The following is a 20,517-nucleotide window of genomic DNA, read 5'->3' on the forward strand; positions in this document are numbered from 1 at the left end:
TGCTCTTAGGTCTCTTCCCCCAAACAATCCAATCCAAAATCCAGTTTCAAAACGCTGTAAGAAAGAACTGCTGCTCAGAATAAAGTAAAATTTGATCAGAATATTATCGAAGAAGAGAGACACGTTATGGAAACTGTCATAGCGGCCCCTTATCAGTTAGAGTGCCCCACAACAGACAAACAGGGTGGCCTGCCGACCTCCCTTCAAGCGTTCATATCAAAACACCGACAGTGAATGTAAACATCATCAGACTTTGCGCATAAATAAGACACTACTTCATGAAAAATCATCTGAGAGAGATCCACCAATTGGAACTAATGTGACTAAGTGTAGCACACCGCAGAATCGGTCTTACAAGCACACCCGCAAAGTCAGACCGGCAGTGTGTAATTGCAGCTAGGACATCTCCGGCCAACACCGACGCCGGCTCTAGCCCAGTAGACACTCCCCGTAGTCTTTTGTAGAAATATGTATCTTGTTGGGCGTAACGCCATTTTGGAATTGTGTAGCGTAGTATTTTGGTTGTTATTGTTTCTTTTCATTGTCTTGTAACTTTTATCTGTCGCTTCAGTCTGGAACCGCGCGACCGCTACGGTCGCAGGTTCGAATCCTACCTCGGGCATGGATGTGTGTGATGTCCTTATGTTAGTTAGGTTTAAGTAGTTCTAAGTTCTAGGGGACTAATGACCTCAGATGTTAAGTCCCATAGTGCTCAGAGCCATTTGAACCATTTTTATCTGGCTTTTGCCACCACAAGAATTATTCTGTTTTTTTGTTGTTCTTCAATTTGGAAATTAGTGCACGTCAAGAAGGCGTTTTAGTTAAATAAAGTGTGTTCATACTTGATCATTAGTTTTTTTGCTGCCGACCGCAGGACACTACAGAAGCAAAAAAATTTACGATTATTTTCCAGCTAGCGTCATAACGCAAATGAGTTCGGCTACAAATGACGGATCAGCCGTGAAATGACGGATTTGATATAAGTTGCACATTAAACCAAACGTACTGTGCGATGTGGATGACTGCACAATGTTGGCAGTCAATAGATGTGCAACTGTTAGTTGGGTAAGCCCATCCACCTAGGAAAGGTCGTAGCACATCCGATGGGAAAAATCGGTTTTTAAGTGTCCTGAGACCAAACAATCGCATAAAAAGCAACAACGAAATCGCTTTTTAACTCTACTGACACTGGCGCAAGGCATGTTGAACATGCTGTCCACCGTTTTCTGCCACAACTTGAAATTAAGAAACAGTATGTTCCACAACAGATCAGTGTGTCTCAGCGGTCACGTTCGGGATGTGTTACGCAATACGTGTCTTCAGTTCAGCTATGTTTGTAGTAGGAGCACTGAACACAACATCCTTCAGATAAAAACACAGCCTGAAGTCACTCGGGTTAAGATCATGTGGTCTGGACGGCTAGGCTGTAGGGAAATGACGGCTGATAATTCTAGTATTTCCAAAATGCCTCTGCAGCAGCTGCTTCATTCGCTGTGCAATCTGCGACGGAGCTTCGCCTTGCATAAAAATGATCCGACCACAGACACCCACGCTGTTGAAGGGTTGGAATGACATTTGTGCGAAAAAGATTCTAATAGCGTTTGCCAGAGTCGGTGCAGGTAACAGAACTCACAGGATCCATCTCCTCGAAACGCTGTGGCCCTACAATAAACGATGCCGTCAACCCGCACCATATACAGTTACTTTTGGAGAATGAAGCGGTAACAGTTGATGTGCGAGTGGATTTTCCGTTGCTCATATTCTACAGTTGTGTATATTGACATACCCTTGGAGGTGTAAATGAGCTTCATCTGTTCACAGAATGTTCCATGGCTGTTCACTCTCTACTTCCATGTGAGGAAGCAGTTCTAGAGTAAACGTTTCCTTACTGCTAGGTCAGAAGGAAGCAACTCCTGAAAATGGGTAATTTTTTATGGACAGCAAGCAAGATTTTTCGTAGAATTTTATGCACCGTGCTCACGGGAATGACCAAGTTCCGGAAATTCCCAGTGCCTTTAATACTTGTACACCACCATGCGACTCCTTCTGCAATGCCGTGGCCACATCTTTTTCTACCCTCCGATCAATCGGTTTCCTTCCTCTGCGACTATGCATTTCAAACAACCTGTCTTTTCGAATTTGGTAATCATTTTCTCTAGACCATCAGCAAACATCGTACCAACGACTTTTTTACATCCTTGGATGTCTGGCACTTCAGCAGAGCTATTGGCTATAGTCACAGTTCTCATACAAGAGTTCTACAGCAGCGCGCGATCCTGCATTGAGATAGTCATGCCGAATATATCAGACGCAAGTTGAGGAAAAGCTATGTACCTGGCGTCTTTTATTTTTGGCTATTCTGCTGCTTACAGCGCCATCTAGTGGTCAAGTTTTCGTTCTTTTCCCATAACATTTCGTTATTATTCCGTAACATTTCGTTCATATTTAACGTCATCCTGAGCAGCGGTTCTTTCTTGTACAGCGTGTTGATACTTGGACTTTAATTATGATTACACTGTAGTTTCTACTCATCGTCATATGGACTAATACGCCGATGATTTCCTCTGACTTCTGAAACACTTTTCTCAGCACAGTTATGACAAGTGCTATGTCGTAGAACGTAGGGCTTAACTCAAGATACACGTAGGTTGGGCTACATGAAAAGGATGTAGGATGCTAGAAAAGCAGAAGCTACTCTTGGCTTTTGTCATGAAGTCTCAGTCAACAGATGAGGAAGACGCACTCTAGATATCTATTCGTTCACATCTCTATAAGTAATAATGTTTTCTTCGCACTTATTCTTTAACGCTTTTGGAATTACATGTTTGCAACAACCATAGAGTGATACTCTGTCACTGTCACAGTACGAGTATACATTTACCTGCTCCTGTTTTGTTTTCTCTTATTCGTTGACTGTAATGCTTAACAGTCGGCGTGGCGAACAACAGAAATGACAAACTAATGCCTAACTAAGTGTGCAGGAAAGCTGAATAACTATTTCAAATTGAAATGATACTTTATTAATGTCAGCTGTTTCATTTAATACCATGTGTTAATGTATTATGGGCATTTTCACGGAGGCATTCAGGATTTCAGCTAGGAAACGTGTTTTGTATCATACTTGAGTGCATCCGTTGTAGAGTAACTTCATTTTTGCTCTCCGTTTTTGTAACGGTGAACCTTTGACAATGTCACCTGATCGTTCTGGCGAAACGTCAAGAGAATTGTTAAACAAATGTCAGCCGAAGATCACGAGGGAGAAGCCAACGGGTCGTGCATCAAAAAGTGGTCATGAACGGATCAACAATTTAATTTCAGTATATGATTACGAATGCTTTCCCGGCGTAATAATTGATAATATTCTTCTCGGGTGTGCAGCCGGCGGCCCCTATATAGGCCGCAGAAGGCCCACAACGCTTGCGTGAAAAGGTGCCGTAACTGCCCTCTGGCGCAAGTAAACATACCGCGCCGCCAGTGGTGGAAACAGGTGAAATCGAGATATCGCTATCAAAAATTAAAAATTATTCCGACGACCGACACACAGACCGTTGTTTTTTAATGTCTGATAACACCGGGTTCCAAGTCTTACTTAAAAGATGACCCTTGTCTCTATTAATAAGATTATCAGATAAACGAATCTCTATGGATTCCTTTAAAACACAGCCCCAACAGCGAGATGCAGGGGCAACCATTCTTGTCTCGTCATACAGCATTCTATGTTCCTCGGTGAGACAGTGCTCCGCCACTGCAGATTTCTCAGGTTGAAGCAGCCGTGTGCGCCGCCGGTGCTCAACACATCGCTCCTGAATGGTCCGGATTGTCTGAGCAATGTAAGCCTTCCCACAGTGGCAAGGGACCTTGTACACACCGGGCTTCCTCAAACCCAAGTCATCCTTAACAGAGTTAAGAAACGCTCTAATCTTGGCTGGCGGACGAAAAATACTTTTGATATTATACCTTTTTAGAATTCTTCCTATCTTCGAAGAAATGCTCCCAGCAAAAGCCAGAAAAGCCACCGATTTGCAGGTATCTTCTGGTAGTTCAGGTGAAGGTCCAAACTGGAAATCACGACGGATCTTTTTATAGCCATTCTGTTGAACACAACCTTAAGATGGTCCAATTCTTGTATCAAGCTTTCTCCATCTGAAATGGCATAAGCTCTTCTCGCCAACGTCCGCAGGACACCCGTACGCTGGAACGATGGATGACAGCTAGAAGCATACAGGTAACGGTCCGTGTGCGTAGGCTTTCGATAAACACTGTGTCCCAGCGTCCCATCATCCTTTCTGTACACCAGAACATCCAGAAACTGAATTTCCATCACTTTACACCTCCATGGTAAACTTGATGCTAGGATGCAGGGTATTAAAATGATCTAGGAGGCAGTCAAGGGCTTCTCTCCCATGAGGCCACACCATAAACGTGTCGTTGACGTACCTCCAGAAACAGGTTGGTTTTAAAGACGCCTTTAGGCCCATCTGGCCTTCTTGATTCAGATTTCCCGTTGTTCCGCTTATGGCAAAAGTCGAAATGCTTCCTTCGTGGAGAGTACGCCCAATTTCCTTCCTCACTCCGAACTCGTGTACGTCTCGTCGTATAAGGGGAGTTGAACACCAACGTCCTTTCCAGTCCTCTAGACTTCTCGATAAAATAAGGGCAGCTATGCTCATCCATAACTTCTTCGCCACTGACACGCAAATATGTTTTGTGATCTACAGCTACATCTACACTCTGCAAGCTACATTATGGTCTCTAGGGCAGGGTACTTCGTGTGCCATAGTCACTTCCTTCTAATCCTGCTTCCGCGAGAAGAACTAATGCTGGTAGACCTCCGCGTGGGCTCTAATGTCTCCAATAATACGTTCATTGCCTTTTCGCAAAGTATGAATAAGTGGAGCAATATATTGTTTCGCTCTAGTAAAAACATACATGCTCCGACTTTTTACCAGGTGTAGAAGTATGAAACCGGAGTTTGGTTTCAATAATTACACGTCTGTTGTTTGAAACTGATAAACAATATTTTATTCAAAGTATTCTTCGTTGCTGTTTATACATTTGTCCCACCTCTCTGGTAGGCTATGAATGCCACGCCAAAGAAAAACAGTTCTTTTGAAGCGAATCAGTCAGCGAGCCATTTTCGGACACTTCCATACGGACTGAAGCGTTGTTCAGCGAGAGCGTGTCCCAATGATGTAAATAGATGGTAATCGGACGGAGCCAAGTCTGGAGAATAAACCACATGCCCTCGTATTTCCCAACTGAAGGCCTCGATCGTTTGTTTGCCTGACCCGTTTTGCTGTGTGTGATGGGGCGTTATCATGGAGCAATATGACTTTGTGTTGCCTTTTCCATATTCCGGTCGTTTTCCGCGTAATGCTCGATTGAAATCGATAATTTTCTGTTGGTAGCGATCAGTGTTAACGGTTTAACAAGGTTATACCAGCCCATTATAAACGATATTCTTCTGATGCCACCAAATACAGAGCATTGTCTTCTTTCCAAAGCGGTTTGGTCTTGTCGTGGATGTTATCTGGCGAGCAGCATTTCACAAGTGGTCTTTCGATTTGCTTGCTGTCTTTCATTCAGTTCATGCGGGACCCATTCTACCACTTTTGCGCATTTTCTATAGCTGTCAACCAAAGACAAGCGGCTTTCTGCGTCACATTCAATTGTTCCGCGAGTTCCTGTTGAGTTTGAGTACATCTTCAACCAACAAGGCCTGCAATTCGTTGTCTTCGAACTTTTTCGGTGGTTTCCCGCGCTCGTTGTTTCTCGCGTCAGAATAACTACTCCTTAATTTTTTGAACCAGTCCAAACATTGTGTTTTTCCAAAAGCATGTCTGTCGAAAGCTTAGACAAGCGTTTAGTGCGATTCTGCAGCAATTTTCTTCAAATGATAACAGGAAACCAATGGTGTACGTAAAACGTAGTTCTTAGGCACAAAAAGCAACATGTTTACGGATTTGAAACAGATTCCGATGTATGGAACTTGAGTTACTGTGTGTTGATATCGTCGTCAAACGTAACATGAAGCAGATGGCGCTGCAGACGCGGTCTCACGGGCCCTACACTGACGGCTCTCACTATCAATAGTGAAATTTCAGTTTCATACTTCTATACCTGTTAACAGTAGACTACACCGTGAAGTAGAATGACCCTCTTGCAGCGTCTGCTGCAGGAGGTGGTAGAGCATCTCCGTAGTTTAGTAGATGAACCTCTAATGAAATGCACTGCTCTTTTTCGGCTTTTCTCTGTTTCATCTAACAATCCTACCTAGTGCGGATCTCAGACTGACGAGCAGTATTCAAGTATTGGTCGAACTAGGATTTTGTAAACTACCTCTTTTGTAGATGGCTTACACTTCTTCAGGATTCTTCCAGTGAATCTCAGACTGGGATCTGCTTCGGTGCGATTAGTCTAATGTGATGGTTTCACTTTAAACCACCCCGTACGCATATTGCCAGACATTTTATGGATGTGACTGCTTCCACTGATTACTCTGAAATGGTGTAATAATAAAGTGATGGGTCTTCCTGCGTATTTATGCGCAATGCATGACTTTTTTTTTATATCGAGGGTCATCTGTGCGTCGATTGTCTGCATTCCTTCCTGCATTTCACTACAATTTAATAGCGTTTCGACTTCTCTGTATACAAAAGCATCACGCACGAAAAGCTTAATGGAACTTCCGGCGGTATCCACTAGGTCATTGATAAATAATGTAATAAGTCTTGTCTTATAACAATCCCTTGGAGCACACCCGAAGATACTTCCTTTTCTATTACTGAGCCTCCAGCCGCACCCGTATCAACTGAAACATCATCACCTCCTGGGTCCTTCCTTTTCTTCATACCTCAAATAGCTTCTTATACTGCATCTGGCATTATTTCAGGAATGTCATTCCCTTCACTGCGAGAATCCTGCCGTCAAGGGATTAACTCGAATCTTCTCATTAAATGTGACGATCTCATCGTCTATACTCGGTATTGTATAATATTCCACAAGTAAAAAAATTACAGATGGTCACAACAACCGTATGACTTAGACGAACACAAGGTTTATTGCACTCTCTAACACCAATTTTAATCTATTTGCGGTTGGAAAATAGGTCGAAGGGCTAAAACTTGTACAGCCATTACCAGTAACAAATGCTGAAGTCCGATTACCAGTTCAAGTAGGACCTTCTGCTATGCAATAGAAGCACTACAAAGCGGGTATAAAGCACATTTTCAAGCATTAAGAACACGCTCAACGGGTGCGATACTACTTATTTATTTATTTATTTATTTTTGTCAGACTCATTTACGATGTATAAAATAATGTACACTATTTACATGTCGCGTATATATGTATTTACAAGACAATTATTTACACTTTTGCCGCCCAGAAGTTAGAGACCTCTGTTGCATTTGGCGTTTCATGTAGCAGGTCTTCTGTCGTGCATGTTGCTGGACATTGGGTGCACTGGAGCAGGTGGACGGTCGTCTACGTTGCTCCACACTCACAGAGTGGCGGCTCCTCTAGGTAACCCCATTTTGTCAAACTGCTCTTACATTTCGTGACACCCGAGCGTAGTCTGTTCAGGGATCTCCATCTACTCCAAGTCTCTGTGTAGCCGGGTGGTAGTCTTTCGCTTGGTGTAATCCATCCCACAGTACTGGTAAGCCTTGCACGCCATTGTTCGATTCGACATTGCTGTAGTGCCCCAACTAGAGCCTCGGAAGATCTGAGAAAGCTCTTTCTGGATTTTAGTCGTGGGTTTGCTGGTTGATAGCCATAGATGGGGTGAGCTTCAGAAGTTTCTGATTTTTTCTTCTCACTTTTTGCTGCTACCTCTCGGCGGATGTCGGGGGGTGCAATTCCCGCGAGGCTGTACAGTTTATCCAGAGAAGTAGGCTTCAGACACCCGGTGATGTTACGACAAGTATCATGATGAGCGACATCTACTGTTTGACATGGCAAGAATTGAACCACACTGGGCTTGCGTATTCTCCGGCAGAGTAACACAATGCAAGGGAAGAGGTTCTCATTTATGAGTGCGATACTGACGCTACACGAAGTATAATGCATGTATTATCACGTCATAGTCCATATCCCAACAATCTACATCGAGTGGCACATAGAAACGCACAATCTGTAATGTGGACAAGCCATCTACTACAAAAGATCGAAATTTGTTTGGTACGGTTAATTTAAATTTCACATCGTATATCAAGAAAGCAAGCCCTAAAATTTCAGTTCTTAAGATTAAATGGATACAGTGAGTGTGAAACGAACATCAATAGATCCGAAAAGCAAAGTAGTTACCTCCATAGGAGAAAATGCATTTTATGTACTTTCTACTTCGGCCACCATCTGTTATTTTCCTGCCGAAATAACAAGACACATTATTCACTTTCCGTTTTTCGTGTCCTAAACTAAATCCCATGACGTCGTCTGAGTTGATTCTGTTGCATTCCGTTACGGTTCTTTTACATTTATAGGCCTTCTAGACACTAGCCATTCCGTTCAACTGTTCTTCGCATTCCTTTGTCATCTCTGACATTATGTAATTAAAATCGCAATGGTCACCCACATATATTTGCGCAGACTCGACGATTTCCGAGGCAGATACAAAACAGCATATTTATAATAAGTCTACATGTAGAGGTGATTGCAGTTGCCGCGCGGGATTAGCCGAGCGGTCTTGGGCGCTATAGTCATGGACTGTGCGGCTGGTCCCGGCTGAGGTTCCCTCGGGCATGGGTGTGTGTATTTCTCCGTAGGATAATTTAGGTTAAGTAGTGTGTAAGCTTAGGGACTGCTGACCTTAGCAGTTAAGTCCCATAAGATTGCACACACATTTGAACATTTGACTGCAGTTAGTCAGCAATCCTCGAGCTCTTTCCAGGCAGCCACTATCAACCGTAGTACTTAAAGTTAAAGCTGGCCATTTAGACTTCATAATTAAATTAATTTTATTTTATGTTGCTTTATACTTATATTTTCAAGATTTGGTTTCGAAATAACAGGTCAAAGACTGATAACAATAAACTGTTGTAGAAGCTGAATCACATAAAAAGTTTTTTCTGACCTGTACGCACAGCTGGCCGCTCAGCCGGCACACACGCCTTTCTCTACGGGACTCCCGGTCGACCACACTAAGCGCGCATCCTGCCTTCAGCTATCTGTGTAACCTCTTGCTCTCTCCTGAGGAATGTCGCTTGTTTCAGATGCCGACTACATTCCACACATTTACCAGAGAACTACGTTCCACGCATTTACCTAAAACAAGGCTTCCAGTCTGTAGTATTCGCTGTACTCGTGTGTAACTTGTACACTGAATTACACTGGCGTGCAAAACTTAAGGACGAAGTAACTTCCGCATGATGTTTCACCGCCAAGTAAAACAGCTCGATGAGACTTGGACCATACATAGATATAATACTACAGTATGGCACACAGGATGACTGAAAGAAATACGCAATGACACTAACAGAAATAATATAATGCAATGAATACCCCTAGCTGCATACAGGCGTTAATATGAGTCAACGGGGACTGCTGAAAATGTGTGCCCCGACCGGGACTCGAACCCAGGATCTCCTGCTTACATGGCAGACGTTCTATCCCTTTTTTTTCGGTACTGTTCGCTGCTTTTGGTCTGGGCGGACGTCACAAGACGTCCGTTAAAGTTAATCGTTGATTCCTTTTCTCAGTTTTTTTTTATTAGAGAGGGCGAGCAGCCCTCTGACCGAACACGTTATGATACCGTGCTGGCACCCATCCGAGCTACCTAGGACACAGAGGAATAGTGTGACTGCAGGGGCTTATCTCTGGCACGCCTCCCGTGAGACTCACATTCGCAACTTATTGTCCCGCACCATATTCATAGTGCCCCTGCCCATTATACTTATTACTCGCGGCTTTTTGCCGATCCCCGTAAGAGTTAGGGCACTGTTTCTGCAGCCACACAGAAGAAGATGGTCAAATGGCCGGTGAGCCTTAACTATATATATATTAAGATGGTATCTGTTCTTTCGTACATGTCCGAAAGAACAGATACCATCTTCATATATATGATATACACACTAAGCTACAAGAAACGACGCACCATGAAGGAATTATCCGAATAGGACGGAAATCTGTAGATGAGGTGCACACCTGAAGACAAATACATGATAAGAATTTCAGAAGTTTTGGATGATTTATTCAAGGGAAATAGCTTCACAAAATGACCAAGTCAATAACGCGTTTGTCCACCTCTGGCCCTAGTGCAAGCAATTATTCTGCTTAGCATTGATTGACAGAGTTTTTCGATTTTTGCTGAGGGATATCGTGCCAAATTATGTCTAAGCGGCGCGTTACATCGTCAAAATCCCAAGCGGCTGGAGGACTCTGCTCCGAACGTTCTCACCTCGGGAGAGATAGAGCTGGCCAGGGTAGGATTTGGCAAGCACGAAGACCAGCAGTAGAAACTCTTGCCGAGTGAGGGCTGGCATTATGGGCTGAAATATAAGCCCAGGATGGTTTGCCATATAGGGCAACAAAATGGGGCGTAGACTATCGTCGAGGTACCGCTGTGCTCTTCAGGTGCCGCGGATTACAACCAAAGACGTCCTACTATGAAAAGAAAAGGCATCTCAGACCTTCACTCGTGGTTATCGGGCAGCATGACGAGCGAGAGTCAGGTTGGTATCCCACCACTGTCCGCGGAATCTCCAGACACGTCTTCGCTGGTCATCGGGGCTCATTTCCAAGCAGGACTTATCACTGGAGACAGTTATACTCCAGTCAATGAGATTCCATCTGTATTAGGGTTAATTTCTTGAAAGAAAATAACTACACTGAAATCACCATGATTTGTGATACTCCTCTGGACATTACACAAGGCGGGACAGGGTTCTTAATAGGGTATGAGGTTACCATGGGTTGCATGGCACAACTCCTCCCATGCTGGCCACAAGGTTAGTAGGCAGTTCTTGTGATGGGGAGCTCCATTCCTCCACCAGCGCGGTTGACAACTGCTGGATGGTTCCAGGTGGTAGAGCATTTGCCCGCGAAAGGCAAAGGTCCCGAGTTCGAGTCTCGGTCCGCCACACAGTTTTAATCTGCCAGAAAGTTCCAGATCAGTGCTGGATGGTGTTGGATATGCTGCAGTACGTCACCCGAACGCATCCCAAAGTCGGAGGAATGGGAAGGAAAGTTCTAGGCGCGCAGTCCGGAACCGCGCGACTGCTACGGTCGCAGGTTCGAATCCTGCCTCGGGCATGGATGTGTGTGATGTCCTTAGGTTAGTTAGGTTTAAGTAGTTCTAAGTTCTAGGGGACTGATGACCACAGTAGTTAAGTCCCATAGTGCTCAGAGCCATCTGAACCATCTGGGAAGGAAACTCCATTCGCGGAATATCCTCTTATTCTAACAGCTCCTCCAGCTGCGCTGCTCGATGGGGTCACACACTGTCATCCATAAAAATGAAGCCGGGGACGAATGCACCCGGAAGATACGCACATGGGAAGGTATGCAGTGTCACAATAACGTTGACCGGGTATTGTACGGTATTCAAAGATTCGGATGTCAGTACGCCCACCTAACGTTATGACTCCCCATACCATAACAACTAGATCACCAAAATGATCAGATTCGATAATGTCCTTGGGTATGTAATGTTTTCTCACCTTTCACCATGTAAGGATACCTCCAGAATCATTACTCACACTGCACGTGCTTTCAGCCGAGAAGAGCACGCGACCCCACTCGTAGTTGCTCCAGTCCTTATGCTCTTGGCACCATTGCAAATGGTGCCGCCGATGTGCGGGTATCAACGGAACACAGTGCACTGGTCTTCGGGCAGAGAGACCACCCTTTTGCAATCTCAGTCCCACTGTAGAGTCTAAGACTGTGTGCCTTGCAGTTACCTTAAATGTGGTTGCAATTGTACCTGCCGTTTCACGTGGGTCCCCTCTTGCTTGGTGCACAATGCAGCGGTGGTCTGCTGCCATAGTTGACCGTTCTCGACCATCTCCTCTCCTTCGGCCAGCACTACCTGTGGTGCAGAACGCTCACATGGACGTAAAACAATGCTGTGAGCAATACCATATACCTGATATAAACTTCTGAAAATTTGTCCTTGCTGTCCCCCGATGATTTTTCCCTGTCATCCAATTGTTGCCTCCGGACCATGTTGTAATAAAGAGCACCGTAATACACCTTAACTGCTCTCTGACTGACATACACTATTTGATCAAAATTATACGGACACCTGCCTGAAAGTGACTTACAAGATCGTGGCGCCCTCCATCGGTAATGCTGGAATTCAATATGGTGTTGGCCCACCCTTAGCCTAGAGGACAGCTTCCAATCTCACAGGCATACTTTCAATCAGGTACTCGGAAGTTTCTTGGGAATGGCAGCCCATACTGCACGGAGTGCTGCACTGAGGAGAGTTATCGATGTCGGTCGGTGAGGCCCGGCACGAAGTCGTCGTTCCAAAACATCCCAAATGTGTTCTGTAGGATTCAGATCAGGACTCTGTGCAGGCCAGTCCATTAAGGGATATTATTGTTATGTAATCACTTCGCTACAGGCCATGAATTACGAACAGGTGCTCGACCGTGTTGAAAGATGCAACCGCCAGCCCCGAAATGCTCTTCAACACTGGGAAGCAAGAACGTGCTTGAAACACCAATGTAGGCCTGTGCTGTAATAGTTCCACACAATACAACAAGGGGTGCAAGCCCCCTCCATGAAAAACACGACCACACCATAACACCACCGCCTCTTGATTTTACTGTTGGCACTACACATGCAGGCAGATGACGTTCACTGGGCATTCGCCATACCCACACACTGCCATCGGATCGCCACATTGTGTACCGCAATTCGTCACTCCACACAACGTTTTTCCACTGATCAATCGCCCAATGTTTACGCTCCTTACACCAAGCGAGGCATCGTTTGGCACTTAACCGGTGTGATGTGTGGCTTTTGAGAAGCCGCTCGACCAGAAATCCAAGTTTTCTCACCTTCCGCCTAACTGTGATAGTACTTTCAGTAGATCCTGGTGCAGTTTGGAATTCCTGTGTGATGGTCTGGACAGATGTCTGCCTGCTACACATTACGATCCACTTCAACTGTCGGCGGTCTCTGCCAGTCAATAGACGAGGTCGGCCTGTACGCTTTTGTGCTATACCTGTCCGTTCACGTTTCCACTTCACCAACACATCGGAAACAGAGGACTTAGGGATGTTTAGGAGTGTGGAAATCTCGCGTACAGACGTATGACACAAGTGACACCCAATTACCTGACCACATTCGAAGTCCATGAGTTCCGCGGAGCGCCCCATTCTGCTCTCTCACGATGTCTAATGACTACTGAGGTCGCTGATGTGGAATACCTGGCAATAGGTGACAGGACAACGCACCTAATATAAAAAGCATATGGGGGGGGGGGGTGTTCGGATACTTTTGATCACATAGTGTACGCTGCATTTGTCGATCCTTCAACTACCTCATATAGCGGAGCCAGTCAGCCCCATTTGGCGCTGACATCACGCAATCTGATGTTTAACTTTCTGTGCATGTCTGTGAGACCTTTGGCAGCATGGTTGGTTGGTTGGTTGTTTTTGGGGAAGGAGACCAGACAGCGAGGTCATCGGTCTCATCGGATTAGGGAAGGACGGGGAAGGAAGTCGGCCGTGCCCTTTGAAAGGAACCATCCCGGCATTTGCCTGGAGCGATTTAGGGAAATCACGGAAAACCTAAATCAGGATGGCCGGACGCGGGATTGAACCGTCGTCCTCCCGAATGCGAGTCCAGTGTTTAACCACTGCGCCACCTCGCTCGGTTTGGCAGCATGCTCCCGCACTTTCATTCGTTCCACCAATAGTTAATACGTTACAGTACTTTATCTATCTCGTCCTAAAGTTTTGCACAACACTGTAGACAAACACTTAAAGAAACATCGAACACTTTTAAACTTCTAGTGTATTTATAGTAAATCTGTATAATTCATTATCAACAATATATTCTTTAAGAACAATCCGTCTCAAAGAAACGCTACTCGTCATCCTAAATTTTGGAATAGTTAGTAATTACATAGAAAATAATAATTTTAGTGTGGCACGTTGGCCCATGAAAAATGTGTAGAATATACCTTCGTCCACTCTCCTTCGGCTGTGTGTGTGTGTGTGTGTGTGTGTGTGTGTGTCTGTGTGTGTGTTTGTGTGTGTGTGAGAGATGTGCTCGTGGCTATCGGATACACACCCAATCAGGTTGTTCAGATTCATTCGTCAAGCTTGTAATACATTTAACAGAATCTTACTCATTTCCATCAGTTTTACTTCTGCGTCTATAGAGGCATAGTAAAAGACTTACAGGCTCATCTAAAGCCTACACGCTAAGGCTAGAACCTGGAATCTTCACTTTTCGTGCCAGTATCATGTGAATTTTTCCCCCCTTACCTTGCCTCACAGCTTAAGGGACCCTCTTAAGTTAAAAAATGTTATATTACCGTCAATATTTTGACCGTCTGAGAGCGCGCATTGACGTAGTGTCGATACTAAAAATATTGACCAACAGTATTGATAGCCCTCAAATTATTATCTGTATTGACAATAGATACTGAGCGTGTGAGGTCAAGTATTGATGTTTTGACAATATTCTCAATTCATGAAGCAGCCACACGATGTTAGCGTCCAATGCCTACGTTTTCAGCTCACCTTTGTGCATACCATACTTCAGATTCAATTTTTGAAGTACCGATAGCCTTTTAACGACTAACAATGTCAGTAGATCTGTGTGAGGGTAATCATTGTTTGTACCTATATTTCTTTAGGATGGTCAACGGAGGAATCTCTGATATTGCTTCCTTTATTAATCTGAAAATATGTTATAGGTTGGTGAACTACATACCAACTTCGAAAACGCTTCCACTTCGAAAAATAAGTCATATATCTGCTATGGTTAGTAACAGGTCTGCGAAATGCGTGTCAATTTCACAAAATTATTACAAAATGAAAAAAAATATTCACATGGTGATTATAATGAAAGTTAAACTTCCAAACCGCTGTAGAAATAACACCCTGGTCGGAATAACGTCAATTTGCAAGGTAATATTATTGGAGAAGGCGGAAATCGCATGGCAGAAGAAAAATAAGTAGTTCCCAAATTTAGCAACAGATTGTTCTGTAAGCATCATAATTTAGTAGTGGTCGACTGCAAATGACAAATGAATCATGCAATAATGCCTAAGGTGTACGTTTGACGTTAAACTGTATTACTCAGTGTGCATGGGTGTACAGGTGTGATACTGTTAGTTACGTAAGCCCATCCACCATGACGAGGTCATATCACATCGGATGGGAAAAGTCGGTTTTTAATTGTCCTGAGGCAAAAAACCTCATAAAAGCATCACTCACATCGGTTTTTAATTGTCCTGAGCCAAAAAAACGCATAAAAAGCATCAATAAAAATCAAATCAGATTATTAATTTCCGTGTGACTGGCGCAAAACACGTTCAGTATCCTGTCCACCGTTTTCTGCAAGTTAAAATCGAGAAACAGCATGTTCCACAACTGATCGAAGTGTTTCCGGGATCACGTCCAGAATGTGTTGCACAATGCGCGCCTTCAATGCAGCTAAGTTTGCAGTCGGAACACTGAACACAACATCTTTCAGATAACCCCACAGCCAGAAGTCACACGGATTAACATCAGGTGATCGGGACGGCCAGGCTCTAGGGAAATGGCGGCTGATGATTCTATCATTTCCGAAATGGCGCTTCAGCAATGCATAACTGGATTTGCAATCTGCGGAGGTGCGCCAGCATGCATCCATACATCCACGCTGTTGAGAGCTGGAATGACGCGGTTGCGCTAAAGACACCCATAGCGCTTACCAGTGACAGTACGGGTAACAGGACCGGAAGCACCTGTCTCTTCGAAAAAGTATGGCCCTATGATAAATGATCCCGTAAACCCACAGCACATGGTGACCTTAAGAGAATGAAGTGGTACTGGTTCATTTGCGTAAGGATTTTCCGTTGCCCATGTTCGACACTTCTGTGTATTGACATATCCTGTCAGATGGAAGTGGGCTTCGTCTGTCCACAAAATCTTCCACTGCCAATCATTGTCCACTCCCATGCGAGCAAGGAATTCTAATGCAAAGGTCTCTCTTGCTGGCAGGTCAACAGGAAGCAACTCCAGCACATGGGTAATTTTGAATGGATAGCAAAGAAGGATGTTTCGTACGATTTAACGCACCGTGCTCACGGGTATGTGCAATATTCGGGCAATTCTCCGTGCACTACACGTTTGCACACCACCACTCTGCTCCTCCTGCATTGCTGTGGCCACTGCTTCCACTGACGTCGAATCAACTTGTTTCCTCCCTCTACCAGGTTGCACACCAGAAGAACCCGTCTTTTCGAATTTCCGAATCATTTTCTCCAGACCCGCGGCAATCGTCGGACCAACGCCTTTTTCCAAACCCTTCAGTGTCCGGAACTTCTGCAGAGCCACGTCTGCACAGTCATCTTTCATGTAATACAGCTTTACAAGCAGAGCGCGATCCTGGATTGAGACAGTCATGGCGAACGTCGCTGACGCGAAAGGAGGAAAAGCCGTGCACCAGGCGTGTTTATACCAACTTCAGTTGGTCGTGCGCGTGCCAGGTGTTTTCATTTACGTTTTTGTCACATACAGCGCCATCTATTGATCAATTTTCACACTATTTTTTTTTCTTATGCCATACGTTTTCCCCCTTCTCCGATAACAATCCGTTGCAATTTGACGTCATTCTCTCCAGTGGTGTTACTACTCAGCTTTTTGGAAGTTTTACCTTAATTATAATCACCCTGTATGTTAATCGCCTATTTGTATACTCGCCAGGCATAATAATTGTTTAACAGGTTTACACAGAATTTTGTTAATTGTGTTTGTCGGTGTTACAGCCTGTTGCCAGAAATCTCGAAGTTACTCCTCTCTCTCATCAATTATAATTGCTTCTCTCTTTAACGTATTTTGTTTCTCTATTTTATCTCGTACCTTCATTGATAGATTTTCGTGCGTTCCTGGACGTAATAATTTATGAAAACTTTCGTGTCCGTGGTTCTGATTTACTAGTAAATTAACATGTGACCAGTCGCTCCTCTTTTTTTTACAACCATTTCGCTGCTTTCTGTTGCTTGCAAACTATAGGTAATGCAATTGCAGTACCCCTTTCTTTCGGGTGTTCGACATCGTTGCCAGCTGACAGTTTTTCCAGTTTTTAGCATGGATAGGGACTGCAACTGCTGTGTTCGGATGCAGGCTGAGTTGGCATCCCTTCGCTCCCAGCTTCAGGCAGTGTTGGCTTCGGTCACACAGCTTGAGGCTGTTGCCAATGGGCATCACTGTGGGGGTCGGGATGGGGGTTTGTCGGGGACGGCCAGCTCGTCCCACGCATCCCCTGATCGGACTACGACTGTGGTTGCCCGGGATACTGCCCGCATTGAGGCTGATCCCTCACCTGTGGTAGAGTGGGAGGTCGTTTCAAGGTGTGGCAGGGGGCGAAAGACATTCCGGAGGGCTGAACGGAAAGCCTCTCCAGTTTGTCTGACGAACCGGTTTCAGGCTCTGTCTCAGGCTGATACTGATCTTCGGCCTGACATGGCTGCTTGTCCTGTTCCAGAGGTTGCCCCTCAGTCTGCAAGATCCGGGCAGTCGCAGAGGGTGGGCTTACTGGTAGTTGGGAGCTCCAACGTCAGGCGCGTAATGGGGCCCCTTAGGGAAATGGCAGCAAGAGAGGGGAAGAAAACCAATGTGCACTCCGTGTGCATACCGGGGGGAGTCATTCCAGATGTGGAAAGGGTCCTTCCGGATGCCATGAAGGGTACAGGGTGCACCCATCTGCAGGTGGTCGCTCATGTCGGCACCAATGATGTGTGTCGCTATGGATCGGAGGAAATCCTCTCTGGCTTCCGGCGGCTATCTGATTTGGTGAAGACTGCCAGTCTCGCTAGCGGGATGAAAGCAGAGCTCACCATCTGCAGCATCGTCGACAGGACTGACTGCGGACCTTTGGTACAGAGCCGAGTGGAGGGTCTGAATCAGAGGCTGAGACGGTTCTGCGACCGTGTGGGCTGCAGATTCCTCGACTTGCGCCATAGGGTGGTGGGGTTTCGGGTTCCGCTGGATAGGTCAGGAGTCCACTACACGCAACAAGCGGCTACACGGGTAGCAGGGGTTGTGTGGCGTGGGCTGGGCGGTTTTTTAGGTTAGATGGCCTTGGGCAAGTACAGAAAGGGCAACAGCCTCAACGGGTGCGGGGCAAAGTCAGGACATGCGGGGACCAAGCAGCAATCGGTATTGTAATTGTCAACTGTCGAAGCTGCGTTGGTAAAGTACCGGAACTTCAAGCGCTGATAGAAAGCACCGAAGCTGAAATCGTTATAGGTACAGAAAGCTGGCTTAAGCCAGAGATAAATTCTGCCGAAATTTTTACAAAGGTACACACGGTGTTTAGAAAGGATAGATTGCATGCAACCGGTGGTGGAGTGTTCATCGCTGTTAGTAGTAGTTTATCCTGTAGTGAAGTAGAAGTGGATAGTTCCTGTGAATTATTATGGGTGGAGGTTACACTAAACAACCGAACTAGGTTAATAATTGGCTCCTTTTACCGACCTCCCGACTCAGCAGCATTAGTGGCAGAACAACTGAGAGAAAATTTGGAATACATTTCACATAAATTTTCTCAGCATGTTATAGTCTTAGGTGGAGATTTCAATTTACCAGATATAGACTGGGACACTCAGATGTTTAGGACGGGTGGTAGGGACAGAGCATCGAGTGACATTATACTGAGTGCACTATCCGAAAATTACCTCGAGCAATTAAACAGAGAACCGACTCGTGGAGATAACATCTTGGACCTACTGATAACAAACAGACCCGAACTTTTCGAATCTGTATGTACAGAACAGGGAATCAGTGATCATAAGGCCGTTGCAGCATCCCTGAATATGGAAGTTAATAGGAATATAAAAAAAGGGAGGAAGGTTTATCTGTTTAGCAAGAGTAATAGAAGGCAGATTTCAGACCACCTAACAGATCAAAACGAAAATTTCTGTTCCGACACTGACAATGTTGAGTGTTTATGGAAAAAGTTCAAGGCAATCGTAAAATGCGTTTTAGACAGGTACGTGCCGAGTAAAACTGTGAGGGACGGGAAAAACCCACCGTGGTACAACAACAAAGTTAGGAAACTACTGCGAAAGCAAAGAGAGCTCCACTCCAAGTTTAAACGCAGCCAAAACCTCTCAGACAAACTGAAGCTAAACGATGTCAAAGTTAGCGTAAGGAGGGCTATGCGTGAAGCGTTCATTGAATTCGAAAGTAAAATTCTATGTACCGACTTGACAGAAAATCCTAGGAAGTTCTGGTCTTACGTTAAATCAGTAAGTGGCTCGAAACAGCATATCCAGACACTACGGGATGATGATGGCATTGAAACAGAGGATGACACGCGTAAAGCTGAAATACTAAACACCTTTTTCCAAAGCTGTTTCACAGAGGAAGACCGCACTGCAGTTCCTTCTCTAAATCCTCGCACAAACGAAAAAATGGCTGACATAGAAATAAGTGTCCAAGGAATAGAAAAGCAACTGGAATCACTCAATAGAGGAAAGTCCACTGGACCTGACGGGATACCAATTCGATTCTACACAGAGTACGCGAAAGAACTTGCCCCCCTTCTAACAGCCGTGTACCGCAAGTCTCTAGAGGAACGGAGGGTTCCAAATGATTGGAAAAGAGCACAGATAGTCCCAGTCTTCAAGAAGGGTCGTCGAGCAGATGCGCAAAACTATAGACCTATATCTCTTACGTCGATCTCTTGTAGAATTTTAGAACATGTTTTTTGCTCGCGTATCATGTCATTTCTGGAAACCCAGAATCTACTATGTAGGAATCAACATGGATTCCGGAAACAGCGATCGTGTGAGACCCAACTCGCCTTATTTGTTCATGAGACCCAGAAAATATTAGATACAGGCTCCCAGGTAGATGCTATTTTTCTTGACTTCCGGAAGGCGTTCGATACAGTTCCGCACTGTCGCCTGATAAACAAAGTAAGAGCCTACGGAATATCAGACCAGCTGTGTGGCTGGATTGAAGAGTTTTTAGCAAACAGAACACAGAATGTTGTTATCAATGGAGAGACGTCTACAGACGTTAAAGTAACCTCTGGCGTGCCACAGGGGAGTGTTATGGGACCATTGCTTTTCACAATATATATAAATGACTTAGTAGATAGTGTCGGAAGTTCCATGCGGCTTTTCGCGGATGATGCTGTAGTATACAGAGAAGTTGCTGCATTAGAAAATTGTAGCGAAATACAGGAAGATCTGCAGCGGATAGGCACTTGGTGCAGGGAGTGGCAACTGACCCTTAACATAGACAAATGTAATGTATTGCGAATACATAGAAAGAAGGATCCTTTATTGTATGATTATATGATAGCGGAACAAACACTGGTAGCAGTTACTTCTGTAAAATA

The sequence above is a fragment of the Schistocerca piceifrons genome, chromosome 4 (genome assembly GCF_021461385.2).
Source record: "Schistocerca piceifrons isolate TAMUIC-IGC-003096 chromosome 4, iqSchPice1.1, whole genome shotgun sequence".
Taxonomy (NCBI): Eukaryota; Metazoa; Arthropoda; class Insecta; order Orthoptera; family Acrididae; genus Schistocerca; species Schistocerca piceifrons.